This window comes from Narcine bancroftii, chromosome 4, assembly GCF_036971445.1.
Source record: "Narcine bancroftii isolate sNarBan1 chromosome 4, sNarBan1.hap1, whole genome shotgun sequence".
Classification (NCBI taxonomy): Eukaryota; Metazoa; Chordata; class Chondrichthyes; order Torpediniformes; family Narcinidae; genus Narcine; species Narcine bancroftii.
In genome coordinates, this window is record NC_091472.1 from 301715360 (window position 1) to 301730354 (window position 14995).

Genomic DNA, 14995 nt, shown 5'->3' on the forward strand with positions numbered 1-14995 from the left:
CCCCTTAATGTTCAGGTGTGTGATCATTACCAGGATTAGATCGTATAATTACTGCTGCTGTAAGTCGTTTGTTGTGAGAATGAAAAACTTGGTGGCTGCTTTGATTGTTAGTTACTGTTAGAATTTAAAAGAAAGGTTTGAAGCTGATTGGAGCAAGAGAGGTCAGATGACCTGAGGAGCAGTGGCAGCCAGGATCAACTAAATATGAAATGCAATCTCATTAACAATTTAGAATAACTTTGTAATATTACATGAGTCGGGCCTCTGGATACTTCCAGCACACAACTCCAGTTCCATTTTGATACCAGTAAAATTACAAATGATTGGATGACAAATATTATCCCCTTTAACTATTCACCAGGATGTTTCCTGGAATGGAAGAACTGACCTACCAAGAATGATTAAATTAGTTGGTACTCAACACTTCAGAGTTAAGAATGACAGACCGACCTATTGAAGTGCATTCAAGATTCCTTGGGAGGCTAGGCAGATAAAATGGATATTTCCAATGGTGGGAGAATCCAGGACCCAAGTGTATGTCCCCTTTTAAATATGTCCCCTTTTAAATATGTCCCCTTTTAAATATGTCCCCTTTTAAATATGTCCCCTTTTAAATATGTCCCCTTTTAAATATGTCCCCTTTTAAATATGTCCCCTTTTAAATATGTCCCCTTTGTACCGTCTACCATTAACTGGGATCCTTCCCATAAACCTGAGAGCCTTCATTCTGTGCCTGTTGCACCTCCCCAGGACAGAGGAAATTGAAAACAAGCCACACCTAATCATAAATTGTGATCGCCATTGTGGGGGGAGAAAAAAAACCAGAATTAGACAATAAGTCAAAACAGCCTTCCAGTATTCCACGCACATGCAGTTATAAACTTTTGATCTTTGGCTGTAGTTTATGATTAACATGCCAATATCAGTGAATTGAAGACCAAGAAGACAAAGAATTTTTCCTCTCTTTTGATTCTGTGGAAGGAAGAATCCATTTTTGTGTATTTAAGGCAGCAATAGTGCTCTGAGTAAGAATTCAGAGAAAGAGGTTGTGGAGAGGAGTTTTTCAGACTGGAAGGCCATGACCAGAGGAGTGCCTCAGGGTTCGGTACAAGGACCTTTTTTTTAAGTATGTAAAAATGATTTGAACAAGGATGTTTGTGGTAAGGTGAGTAAGTTTGCTGATTACATGAAAATGTGTGCTATACTGAACAGTGAAAGAAACTACCCAGGTTTACCACAGGATTTGAACCAGATGGGGAACTAGATGAAGGAAGGCAGATGCAGTTCAATTCTGAGAAGTAGGAGGTCCTGCATTTGAATAAATCAAACTAAGACCGGACTTGCTCTGTTAATGGCAGAGCCCTAAAGAGTATTATGAATCAGAGAGATCGAGGGGTGGTGAACCTAACTCTTTAAAGATGGCAGCACAGGTAGACAGTAGTCGGGGCATTAAATAAAAGTGTTGGGATATAATTTGGAAATTATACAAGACATTGGTGAGGGCACACTTGGAATAATGTGTGTAGTTTTGGTTGCCTAACTATAGGGAGGATATTATAAAATTGGAAAGGGTACAGAAGAGGTTTAAAAAGTTGTTGCTAAGATTAGAGAAGTTGAGCTGTGGTGAGAGACTGGGTAAAATCTTGGACTGTATTCTCTGGAGCATAGGAGGTTGAGAGGGGATCATATTGAAATCTCTATCATCATGAGGTGCATGCACAAGGTGAATAGTGGCAGTCTGTTTCCTTGAGTGGGAGAATCTCAGACAAGAGGGCATAACTAAGGTGAGAGGGATGGGATTTAGAAGGGTCACTCAGTGTTGTGAGAATATGCAGTGAGCTGCTGGACAAAGTGGTGGAGGAAGGTAAGTTTATTTCCTTTAAGAAACACTTGGAGAGCAACATGAGTGGAGGGATATGGGCCTAATGCAGGCAAGCAGGACTAAAACATGTTTGTTTGACGTGGAATCGCTAGGCCTGTGGGCCTGTTTTAGTGCTGTAGGATTCCATAATTCTAAAACTTCACGAGTTGATTGCTTTCGCATTTGTAGACAATGACATGTAAGCAGTGGAGTGTTACATCTCCTTTACCTGACTTAGCTATTGTAAAGTGTCCTTTGACTGTTTATGTTGAAGAATGCTGAGGGAAAGGCACATTTCTTTAGTGTTGCCTGTCTCTCACCTGCCTATTGAGATGATTTTTAAAAATATCAGCCCACATTGAATTTACTCAAAACTCTTGCTTTATATGAGCATTTGATTTTTTTTCCCTTTGTATGAGCTTGTAAAGTAATAAATGTAGGCTTTATCACTGACCTTCAGAAGATTATTTATTGCAGCCAGGCCTGGGCACCTGATCAGCAGAACCTGGAAAGAGTCCAGAGGCCCATTGTTTGGGAGAGCTGAATTGCAGGCTGGAAATCAGCACTCTGTTTTATGCAGAATAAATGCTGAAAATTACATGACCGTTTCAAGCCTTTATTTGTGTTCACTTGATGCCTTGTGTGGCATCATTTGTGAGGGTTAAAGAAAATCTGCAAATGCTGTTACTAGTTTACACAAAAATGCTAAAGAAACTCTGCAAATCTGAGTTTTTTATGTAGCAAAGATGCACAACCAACATTTCAGGCCTGAGCCCTTCATCAAGTTAGGAGCAAAATGCAGGCAAGCGCCTTAATCAAAGGTGCACCAGGTGTATATACAAAGTTTGTTTAATTCCAAAACTGATTTGGAGCATGTATGAATCTAGATAGTGGGGGTAGAAAAAAGCATTTGAAACAGAAGCTTCAGTGGGAGTCAGCAAACATTTTTGTTCTACTATTGTAATGTAGTTCTCTGAACCCTTGCATTTCAGATGCTGAAAGGAGCTTTGTACTTATTTCACAGAAATAAAAGTACTTCTCCTTAATCTTTTGTCCTTTGTTCAAGTTCATGACTGTTGGCTTCAGATGCTTCATATGCAGACCTCAAATTCCCTGCAGCTACTGCTGTTTGACACCATGATTCATGACGTGAAAGCTGTTATCTGTTCTTTAAAACAAAGGGAAGAAAGGGAACTATGGAGATAGCTTTTGCTTTGAGAATGCACCCAACTCCTCGGAATTTATTGAAACTACCGTCCCCTTTCAAAACTTGAATAAACAAATGTTTAAAAAAAGGCCTAAAGACAAAGTTTTGTTTCCACTTTTAAATATGCATTCTTCTGGCTGTAATTTCTTTTCTTTTTCAATCTTTTTATTATTATTATAATTTATAAACACATACAGTTCAAAGAGATATATAAAAAAATACATAGTAAGTAATGAATTAATGAAGTAATGAATAGTAATGAATGAATTAATCCGAATCATGGGTCCTCTACCGGCACCACCTACGGCCCCTAAAACGCTTCCACCAGCGTTGTCTCCGCTCCATCCTCAACATCCATTGGAGCGCTTACATCCCTAACGTCGAAGTACTCGAGATGGCAGAGGTCGACAGCATCGAGTCCACGCTGCTGAAGATCCAGCTGCGCTGGATGGGTCACGTCTCCAGAATGGAGGACCATCGCCTTCCCAAGATCGTGTTATATGGCGAGCTCTCCACTGGCCACCGTGACAGAGGTGCACCAAAGAAAAGATACAAGGACTGCCTAAAGAAATCTCTTGGTGCCTGCCACATTGACCACCGCCAGTGGGCTGATAACGCCTCAAACCGTGCATCTTGGCGCCTCACAGTTTGGCGGGCAGCAACCTCCTTTGAAGAAGACCGCAGAGCCCACCTCACTGACAAAAGGCAAAGGAGGAAAAACCCAACACCCAACCCCAACCAACCAATTTTCCCCTGCAACCGCTGCAATCGTGTCTGCCTGTCCCGCATCGGACTTGTCAGCCACAAACGAGCCTGCAGCTGACGTGGACTTTTTACCCCCTCCATAAATCTTCGTCCGCGAAGCCAAGCCAAAGAAGAAAAACAATAATATTACAGAATAAAAATATATCATAAAAAAAAAATTTTGATCAGTTTAGGGTGTGAACTATCTCTAAAAAAAAAAGATATAATTAATAACAATATATGAAAAAAAGAGAAAAAAAAAACCCAAAAAAGAAGAAAAAACAAATCTGAATTAAAAAACACTTAAAAAAACTTTTTAAAAAAAACCTACAGATATAGCTAAACCACGCCGATCACTCCGATCTCATCTTACAGCCCAATTATCATACATAATCATAGAAAGAAAACAGAGCCAGATCAACTCACCACAAATGAAAATATTGAATAAATGGTCGCCAGGTTAACTCAAACTTAGAAGGGGATTCATAGAGAGAGTTTCTAATTTTCTCTAAATTTAAACATAGTATAGTTTGGGTAAACCATTGGAAAACAGTGGGAGGATTAACCTCTTTCCAATTTAATAGTATAGATCTTCTAGCCATTAGTGTAAGAAAAGCAATCATACGATCTGCAGGAAGAGATAAATAAGTCAAATCTATCATAGGTAATCCAAAAATTGCAGTAATGGGATGTGGTTGTAAATCAATATTCAAAACAGTAGATATTGTAATTTAATTTTTAATTAATTTAATGCCTTAAAAATTACAGTTATTAAAGTTTGAGAATAATTTTTCCAAAAATTTTCTAAACTGGGGCAAGTCGAAAACGTGTATCAACGAAGCCTCAAATGTTACATTTATCACATAATGGATCTATATCAGAATAGAAGCGATAGTTTCTTTTGAAATACGTGCTCTATGCACCATTTTGCAACAATATCATGTGTAAAAGGAGGAACTAATCAAATTTAGAACAATCTCTCAGTCCTCATCTGTAAGTGACAAATCCAAGTCATGCTCCAAATCACTCTTGATCTTGAACTTTATCAATCATTTTTAAGGTCAAATTAGAACCATGCCCCTGAATAGCTCTATTTGTTTTTTTCCCCCCTCCAGAATAGGAAATACCTGCTGACTTCATCTCAGAAAGGAATTTCAGCTTTTTATCTCCTGATCGTTAGACAGGCAATTTTGATGAAATGGAAAGAAAGCACTCCATCTACTTGTCCTCAATGGTTACAGGAGGTCATGTCCTTCCTAGGTTTAGAGGAAAAATCCGATACAATGTTAAAGATGTAAAGGTGAATTTTTACAAGACGTGGGCTCTGTTCATGGAGTATTACCCTAAGTTAATGAATTAAGGTGTTTGGGTGCACCTGAGTAGTGCTGTCTGTTCCCCGAATAACCATATAACCATTTATGGAGTAGAAACAGGCCATGTTGGCCTTTCGAGTCCGCACCGGTTCACTGATTTTGTGCGCCCTCTTCAGGCATTGGTCCCGGTAGATCTTCATTCAATAACGATGGGCGAATTCAATGCAGGTGGAATCTTATTGAAATTGAAAGCAAGATTGTTGTCCTGGCACCACACAACCAGACTCCTGATCTCCATCCTGCTTTCTGAAAGTATGGATTTTGTGATAAATTAACCCTTACATTATCAGTCAGAAACATTACAAGAAAGTTGACTCTATAATAGTTTTCAAATTGCTGAGACAGCTTTCATGTTGGACATCTGATGACAAAATTTGAGGACTATTTTATTCCAAGTAAAAATGTCACATTTGAGAAATTCAAGTTTTTCTCCTGTGGCTGGAAACAGACTAATATTGAAGAGAAAATGAAACAGCATCATGAGAAGACTGTAAAAAGCTTACCAGTCCTGAAGCCTGGAGTTCCAGTGCGAATTTGAGATGACAATTCTGGCACATGGCTCTGCCAGGATATGTGGAAGAGGAAAAAGATCCACATTCCTACCAGATCCAGGCATAGGGAGAGGCACCTTTGAGAAGGAACTGTGTGCATCTACGGCCACAAGCTCCAACCCACAGATGTGACATTTCACCTGTCAGTACTCAAAAGGGTCCAGCACAGGAAGAAAAGGAAATGTAGTTATTATTTACATGCATGATAACACATGTCCTACTCTTCATAACGTACCAGGGTCGTAGGTTAATTGGGTGGCACAGGCTCATGGGCCGAAGGGCCTATTACCATGCTGTATGTCTAAATGAAATTAAAATTAAATAAATAAACTCTAGGTTTGCCAAGCAGAGGCAGTTACAGACATGTATTTAAACATCTGGGAGTTGTTGTCCTTTGTTTCCTATGTATATTAGATATCCAAGTTGACCTTGTTTAGATGAAGGGGTTTGATTATTTGGTGGGGGGGGGGGGGAGTTTCTTTTCTGTATTTCATGTTTTGAAATTGGGTTTGATTGAGAAGGGTGCACACAATTTATACTATGTATGTTTAGGGTCTTGTTTGAGAAGTACACATGATCTGTCTTTTCTTATATTTCACCCATGCATTGGATTAATGTTTTTTTTATTACACTCAATAAAGATACAGTATTTTAAAAAGAAAAATTAGTTCTTAACAAAAATATGCCAAGGAGGATCTGTTGCTTGTGTTTGCACTGAATACTTGGCAGCTTTTTTGGGTTTTTTTGTCTCCAATTGGGCATTCTTCTGAGGCTTGACCTGGAGGTTCACATTCACCACAAAGATGATTTTTTTTTTAAGGCATTCGATCTTCTTACAGAATATTCCCATTTTAATTTGATGTGCAGTTAAAGCTGGAACAAGTGTCCTCTTCAAATATCTTATCCACTAAATAATGAGTTTTTTGTGCAAAGAACTTGCCTGATGTTGAAGTATTTGTAGAAACCAGCTTGTACTTGACATGCAGAGAACTAGTAGGTACCTGGACTGACCTTGTTTTCTTGGCATTTCTTTCCCATAACTCAGACAAGCTGGCAGATGGGGTGTGGTGTGATGGCATAGGGAGAAGATGTGGAAAAACCACATCCCCGGAAGAACTATTTAAAAACCTGATTATTTTTTTTTAAAGTTTTCGTAACTTTTTAGAAGATATTGGATATTATTGATATATTCTGAAAGCATTTATGAGGAAAACAAAAGTACAAGCAGTTTTTAAAAAAAAAAAAAGAGACTTCTAAACAGTTATCAAATACAGAAGAACTTGGGCCTACCTTTGAAGTGGAGCCTGTGGAGTCGATTCCTGCTCACTCAAGACTGGAACGGCAGTCCCTGGGTAAGAGTCACTTGACTCCACGCAGCATCACGGAAGATGGCGCCGGATCCTGAAGATGTCCTCCGCTAGATTACGGGGAGCAACCGCGCTTGCATGAAGTTTTGCGCATGTGCGCTGGCTGACAGGAAGGGATCCGAACCCACAATCGGGCTGAAATGCCATATGCATCAATGGAGGAGGAAGAAGGCAACATTGGAGGGGAACTAGAAGAAGAAGAAGAAGAAATCTATCCAGGTACAGAGAGGAAGAGACAGTAGGCCCATATCTAAACCGGTTTCAACAAAGTTTAAATCTGACCCTCCTTGTTCAGACCCACCAAGTCAAGTTGATATATCTAAACAGATAGAAAATTTAGCAACTCAGATGGATCAAGGTTTTTCATCTATGAAGGAACAACTTACTGATGTGTAGGGGGAGATATCATCTATTAAGATGGATGTGGCAAGTGTGTGAAAATGATGAATAAGGTACAAGATAAATTTAAGAAGATTGAGAAAGATTTTCATGATTAAAGATGATGTGGAACAATGTAAAGAAAAGATGGGTCAGATGGAGGATTCATTTACTGGTTGGGAAATTCAGAGAAATTATTTATTGAAGAAAATTGATGCGTTGGAGAATCAAAGTCAAAGGAGTAATTTAAAATTGTTGGTCTTCTGGAAGATTTTGAAGGCCCGGATCTGGTTCAATTTTTTTTCAGAAGTGGATCCCTGAAGTTTTGGGGAAAGAATATTTTCCAAATGGTTTGGAATTGGATAGAGCTCATAGAGCGATAAGAAAGAAACCTCTTCCAGGCCAAGTACCACATTCTATCCTGATTAGATGTTTATGCTGTCAAGTTAGAGAATTGATCTTAAGAGTTGCTGTTCAAAATTCAAGAAGTAATCCAGGCCCCCTGGTAGTTAAGAATAATAGTTTTCTTTTATGCTGATTTGAGCTAAGCTGTTCTTAGACGATGTAAGGAATTAAATTCTGCCAAAGCCGTTCTGTGGAATAAAGGATACAAATTTGCTTTTTGGTATCCTGTTGTACTTTGTATTTTTTTATTGAGACTTTCAATCTCAGTTTTTTTTAACTGATGATGCTGAAGCTCTCACATTTGCTAATTCTCTACCAGATAATAAACAGATGAAAAGTCAAGAAAACTTTTCTCAACAGCCTGCACCAGTTCAGAAGGGGAAGAATGGAGGGTGAGAGAAGAAATCTCAGCAGTTGATTGAAATTGATATCGACTATGATCAAGCTCATAGAGATCTGGAGGAAGCGTATCATACTTGAAATGACTTGTTGATTTTTTTTGTTCTGTTCAGGGGCGGGTGGTTTGACTACTGATCCTTCGAAGTCGTTGAACAGTTTGTGGCATTGGTCACTCCCGCACAATTGAGGGGGTAGGGGGTAATACTGTAGTACAGTATTATTTTTCTTTGGGGCTTTTTAAATAAGCGTTTTTTGCTTTTGAGATTATTTAGTTTTTTTGTTGTTGCCATGGAGAGGAGTATCATCATGTGTGGTAAGGTGGTTTTTGAAATGAATTGGAATGATGGCTAATTTAAATTTAGCTACTTTTAATGATAACAGGCTTAATAATACAACTAAGAGAGCGTATCAGCATATATTGAAAAATTGAAGGTTGATGTTGCTTTTTTTTTTTGCAAGACTGAGAAGGAACATCAGAAATTGAAGAGTGTGGCGGCCCGCAATTGCGGAGATCGGGCCGGAACATCGCGCGGCAGCAGATGCAGACAGAGATCGCTAAAGGACAACGAACCGGTGGGGGTAGAAACTGGGGCAGCATCAGACCAACAACCCTAAAATGGTGTTGGTCAAGCAGCCCAGCTAACTCAGCAGAAACAGGCTGGGGAAGAAGGTCATTCATATGCATGGATGTTCCCGCCCCTATTGACTCAATCAATCAGCAAAAAGGGCGGGAACTTGAACAGTATAAAAACAGCCTTTCCAGCCCTAATAAAGAGAGAGCTTAACCTGCCACACTGTGGGTGTGTGTTTCTTTGTAGCGTTTGGCTACAACTGGTGGCCCTGACGGTTTAGAAGGAACCTAAACCTAGCAATGGAGAACAAAGCAGCAGCCTAAAGCTCCCGACATACTGGACAGTTCGACCTGGCATGTGGTTCGACCAGGCGGCGGCTCAGTTCCAGATTCAGGGCATCACACCACCCGGTACTACCATGTGGTTAGCGCCCTGGATCCGCAGACTGCAGACAGAGTGACCAACTTTATCCACAGGCCACCATCGGGAGGCACTTAGACTTCCTTCAAGTAGGAGCATGTTTGCTCCACCTGGATGGGCTTGGAGACAGATCCCCGTCAGCACTAATCAACGAGATTCTGGTCCTCCTGGGAAATGAGCAGCCCGGCATCATGTTCGAGCAGGCTTTCCTGGAACAGATGTCTGAAGACATACAACTGCTCCTGGCGGATGCGAATTTCTCCGAACCCCAGAAAGTCAGACCAGGGGCAGCCATTCTGTGGAAACAGAAACAGAAGTGCTCGGCTACCGTGGAGCTCGTTTAACAAAAAAAAAAAAATTCCTGCAATCAGACCAGAGCAGTCCCAAGCAAGGAACAAGCAGACAAGAGGCAGGAACGAGTCCAGCAACAGATGGTCCTTCTACAGATGGGCACCGAGGCCCATCAATGCCAGTCCCCCTGCAAGTTCCAGGGAAACTACAAGGTTAGCCATCGCTGATGACCACGACAGCTGGCCACCAAGACTTGTATTGTCTGGGACTGCCTGTCCAGCAGACGCTTCCTGGTGGATGCAGGAGCAGAGGTCAGTGTGATACCCACGACAGAGTTGGACACTAGGCGCAGGTTAGCAGGATCCACGTTGAAGGTTGCCAACAACAGCAGTATACTGACCTATGGCACTCGTAGGGCCAAGCTGCAGTTCGGGAAGTTCACGCTGGCCACATGGAACAAACACTCCTTGGAGCGGATTTCCTGCGAGCCCACAGCCTCCTAGTGGACCTTAAGGATAAGCGACTCTCCACACCGAGATCTACCAGACCATCACAGTGAGGGGTGCTAGGTTTCTGGCAATGCACCTCAACTCCGTCCACAACTCAGAGGATGAGTTCTCCAAGGTGCTAGCTGGATTCCCAGCAATCTTTTCCCCTCAGTTCACAATGGAGCCACCTTTGAGCTGGACATCGGTGGTAAACCAGAGGTCTTCACTACAGATAGACTCAAGCCTGCCCACACAGACCCAGCAGAACCCATGGAGACACCAACACCTCAATGCAGAGGCAGACCACAAAAGACTTTGGGGACCATACCTACGGACACTATAGACTGTAACACTGGTTCTGAGTGGGGTGGGGGTCATGTGGCAGCCCACAATTGTGGAGATCAGGCCAGCGTGTGTTTCTTTGTAGCGGTTGGCTACAAGAGATTGAGTTGGACAAGTTATAGCATCTCTGTTTAATTCGAAAGCAAGAGGAGTAGCTATTTTGATTAATAAAAAGTTATATTTTAAATTGGAATCAGTTATTGAGTCAGTTGGTTGACTTTTGATTGTTGATGTTAATTGTCAAATTTTTTCTGAGTCTTGGACTTTAATGAATATTTATGCTCCTAATATTAGAGGATGAGAAATTTATGATGGATTCTTAATTGAAGCATATGAAAAAATTATGGTAGAAGGTGATTTTAATTGTTGTTTGGATCCATTATTAGATAAATCTCCACTAAAATGATTAAACAGTTGATGGTGTTAATGAAAGCTATAAATTTAGTAGATATATGGAGAAGGTTAAATCCTAAAGAGAGAGATTTTTTGTTTTATTCATTTTGACATCATTCTTATTTCAGAATAGTTTTATCCTCACAATTGCAAGGTGGTGCATTGAAGGCTGAATATAAGATTTGGATTTCATCTGATCATTCTTTGTTATTAATAACGTACTGATTCAGAGAGAATTGATAAAACATATTGATGGATATTTAAGTTTTTGTTGTTGAAAAATGTAGAATTTTGTAATTTTCTAAGAGATCAAATACAGTTCTTTTTTGAAAATAAATGTGGATTCAGTTAATAGTAAATTTGTTTTATGGGATGCTTTAAAAGCATATTTGAGGGGACAAATTATTAGCTTTACTGCTAAAATTAAGAAACCACATGTAGCTGATCTAACTAAATTAGAGAAGGAGATAGAGATTTTAGAAGAAGATTTACAGTAAAATTCAACGGAAGTTAAGAAAATACGTTTAACTAATATAAAGTTACGATATAATTTGTTACGATATAATTCGTTATAAACTTGAGTCTGAAAAGTTATTACAGAGAACTAGACAAAGATATGAATTAGAGGAAAGAGCTCATAAAGTATTAGCTTGGCAGTTAAAAACAAGTTTTTAGAACAATAAATGCTATTGGGGATGAATCAATGATTATATAAACCTCAGGAGATTAATGATGTGTTTAGAAAATTTTATGAAAAATTGTATACCTCAGAAGTAGTGGAGGATAAGGTTAAAATTGATTTTTAAAAATCTGATCTGTATTTACCTTTTTGAGTAGTAAAAATATTAAAGATTTGGATGCTTCTTTTACAGCTAAAGAGGTAATAGATGCACTTCAATTCATGCCAAATGGGAATATGATAGCTTCTGAATTTTTTAAAAAAATTCAGGATTTATTAATTCCATTATTGATGGAAGTATTGAAACAGATGTCACGAGCCCAGAGGACCCCAAAACCCAGCTGCAATAGATATTCACCAAGACAAATAGTTATTTAAACAAAAATTGCTTTTAATTATCTTTAAACATGAAAATAGAATCACACTTTAACATCACTATTGACTTACTTAACCCCCTTCTCATTCTAAGCGCACGTGTATGTAATGTGTGTGTAAGTTCAGAAAGGCTATTTGGTTTATAGTCCAATCTCGCTTCTCATTCCTCCAAGTTCACTGGTTGCAGGCAATTCTTGTACTGTGCACAGAATTTAACATGTATAAAGTTCACCAGGCTTTGGTGCTCGAAAGGTAAATGGTTACTGCTCAGGAAGGTTCATGTCTGTTTTCAAAGAGAGACTTGATGTTCCAGGACATGCACAACTGATGTACTTCCATCAGTCACCTCAGTGTCTCGCTGATGAAAGTAGGGTTCTCCAGATGATAACCTCTTTCTTTTAGGTCACCACAGAATTCCTTTTTGTTTCTCTTATTCCAAGTGAAACATTAAACAGCCAGTCCTCTCCTCTTGCATGAACGACAAGGGCTTTGACCAGTCCATCTTCTAAACTGGGGCTTCTTGTCAGCTTGTCCTTTTCCAGTCCCAGCTACTTCTACTGGCTGTAACACTGTCAAGTGATCACGTGCTCTCTTGCGCACACTCTTTCACATACACTGAGAGAAAGCCTGCTTACAAAACCATATGACCCTCTTACAACAGCAAGCTCTCCTTCCAGACAGCAGCAGCTCCAGCATTCTCTTTCATCTGTTGCCTTTGGTAAACAACAATCCATTAGTGGTTTCTTGAGCACTCTTCAAAGCTATTGCAAAAGCTGAAAGAAGCCACTATGTCTAGCATTAGCAGAGCACCAGTATTTCAAATAAGATCTGTTTGTATGTGACCTACTTTAACAAACCTTTCCCAATTTCTCTCCCAAAAACATATCTATATGCTCTATATACTCTGTCACACAGGTGATAAAGGTTCATTCTTTTCTGGATTCTTTTTCTCAAGCAATTATTAGTTATTCTTAAGAAAGATAGGGACCCATTGAAAGCTGGATCTAAAAGGTCAATTTTGTTATTAAATATTGATTTATAAAGTTGTAGCGAAGGTTATAGCTAATAGATTGGTTAAATATTTACCAGATTTAATTTATTTAGATCAGGTGGGTTTTATTAAAAATGATTATTTGGCAGATAATATTGTGAAGTTGATTTCTTTAATTAACACTTCTTGGGATGGATCTAACCTACCAGTGGTTATTTCGTTGGATGCAGAAAAGACCTTTGATAGAATAGAGTGGAGTTTTTTTTTAATTTAAAATTTTATAGAAATTTAAATTTAGCCCTTTTTTTTGATTGGTTGTATTAAGGCTTTATATAACCAGTCCTACTGCTAGAGTTGTGACAAATGGACAGTTATTTTTACCTTTCATGTTGACCAGATCGTCTAGACAAAGCTGTCCTTTGTCACCAGCTCAATTTGCATTAGTTATTGAACATTTGGCTCAGATGATTAGATAAGATGGTAATATTAAAGGTATTAAGGTGAAATCTTATGTATTTAAAATTAGTTTGTTTGCAGATGATACTTTGATACATTTAACAGAACCTCAGAATTCTTTGAGGTGTTTACGTGACAGATTGGAACAGTATGGTGAGATATCGGTTTATAAAATTAACTGGGAAAAGAGTGAGATTATGTCATTTGCTGAAATGGATTATTCTTATAGGCATATTGTGAAATTTAAATGGTGGGATTAGATTAAGTATTTAGGTGTTAAGGTAGATTGTAATTATGGTCATCTATATGAATTAAATTATTTGCCATTATTGTCTAAAATTAAACATGATTTGAATTGATGGAAAGATTTACTGATTACATTAAAATGAAGAGTTAATTGTATTAAAATGAATGTTTTTCCTCATTCAGTATTTATTTCAATCTATTCCCTGTAATATTCCTCAAAAATCTTTTAAGGATTTAAATGGTTTGTTGAGGAAATTTTTATGGAAAGGTAAAATGGTAAGGGTATTTTACAAAAATTTAACTTGGAAATATGAATTAGGAGCTCTGCAACTCCATAATTTTCAAAATTATTATGATGCAAGACAATTGAAATTTATTAATAGGATGTCTGAAATAGATAAACCTTTGATATGGGCTAATATTGAATTATCTCAAATTAATAAGGAGAGGATAGATCAGTTTATTTATAGATGGAACCCTAAATTACTGAGTAATTATAATTTACCTGTTTTGAAACATTTAATGGATTTGTGATATATATATATATATATAAAAAAAATGAAGTTATAAGTACTCAAGGTTCGATTTCAGGTAAAACGCCTTTGTATCAAAATAAGCTTTTCCCCTTCACACTTAATAACCTTCTTTTGAAGTTATGGGATCAAAATGATATTAAATTTGTGCAAGATTGTTATGAAGCAGGATATTTTATTTCTTTTCAAAGAATGAAAGAGAAATATATATCTTCAAATACTCTCTTATTATCTCTAAAGTTTTATTGTTGGATAATTTTGGGCATACTGTACGGTTACCTAGACGGTCTAAGTTTGAAATTTTACTAACTGAGGGTAAGAAGGGATTTATATTTGAGATGTATGCTTTATTACAGAATAAAATGCTTAAGTTGGATTTACATAAATCTAGATTGAAATGGGAGAAAGATTTAGGTATACGTGTTTCTCAGGATGATTGGATGAATTTGTGTAGTGATAGTATGACTAAAATTGTAAATGTAAGGTATTGATTAGTTCATTATAATTTTATTCATCAATTATTTTTAACTCTGGAAAAATTAAGGTGATATAATTTTTTTTTGGATTTATGTTTTCGATGTCATAAGGATGTAGGTTCTTTGTTACACTCTACTTGGTCATGTGAAATAGTTAAAACCTTTTTGAATAGACTTAAGGAATTTTTAGAAGTTATTAGGAAAGTGAAATTTTCATTAGATCCTTTAGTATTTTTGTTGGGTAATATTAAGAGGTTGAGTTTAGAATTAAAATTAAATAGATTCCAAATTGGATTTTTGAGATTGGCATTATCTGTAGTTAGAAAATGTCTGGCAATTACTTGGAAAAGTGAGATGGCATATGGAGTTGAGGTCTTGTATTCCATTGGAGAGGATAACATAATTTGTGTGATAATTTTTTTATATTGTAAAACTGGAGCCTGTATTT

General features: G+C 37.9%; 1 protein-coding gene across 3 annotated transcripts in view; it reads left to right on the top strand.

The window, feature by feature from the left end:
* The window catches only part of LOC138762176 (integrin alpha-6-like), a 99276-nt gene that overhangs the window by 19426 nt on the left and 64855 nt on the right, over positions 1-14995 (top strand). The window lies entirely within an intron of this gene.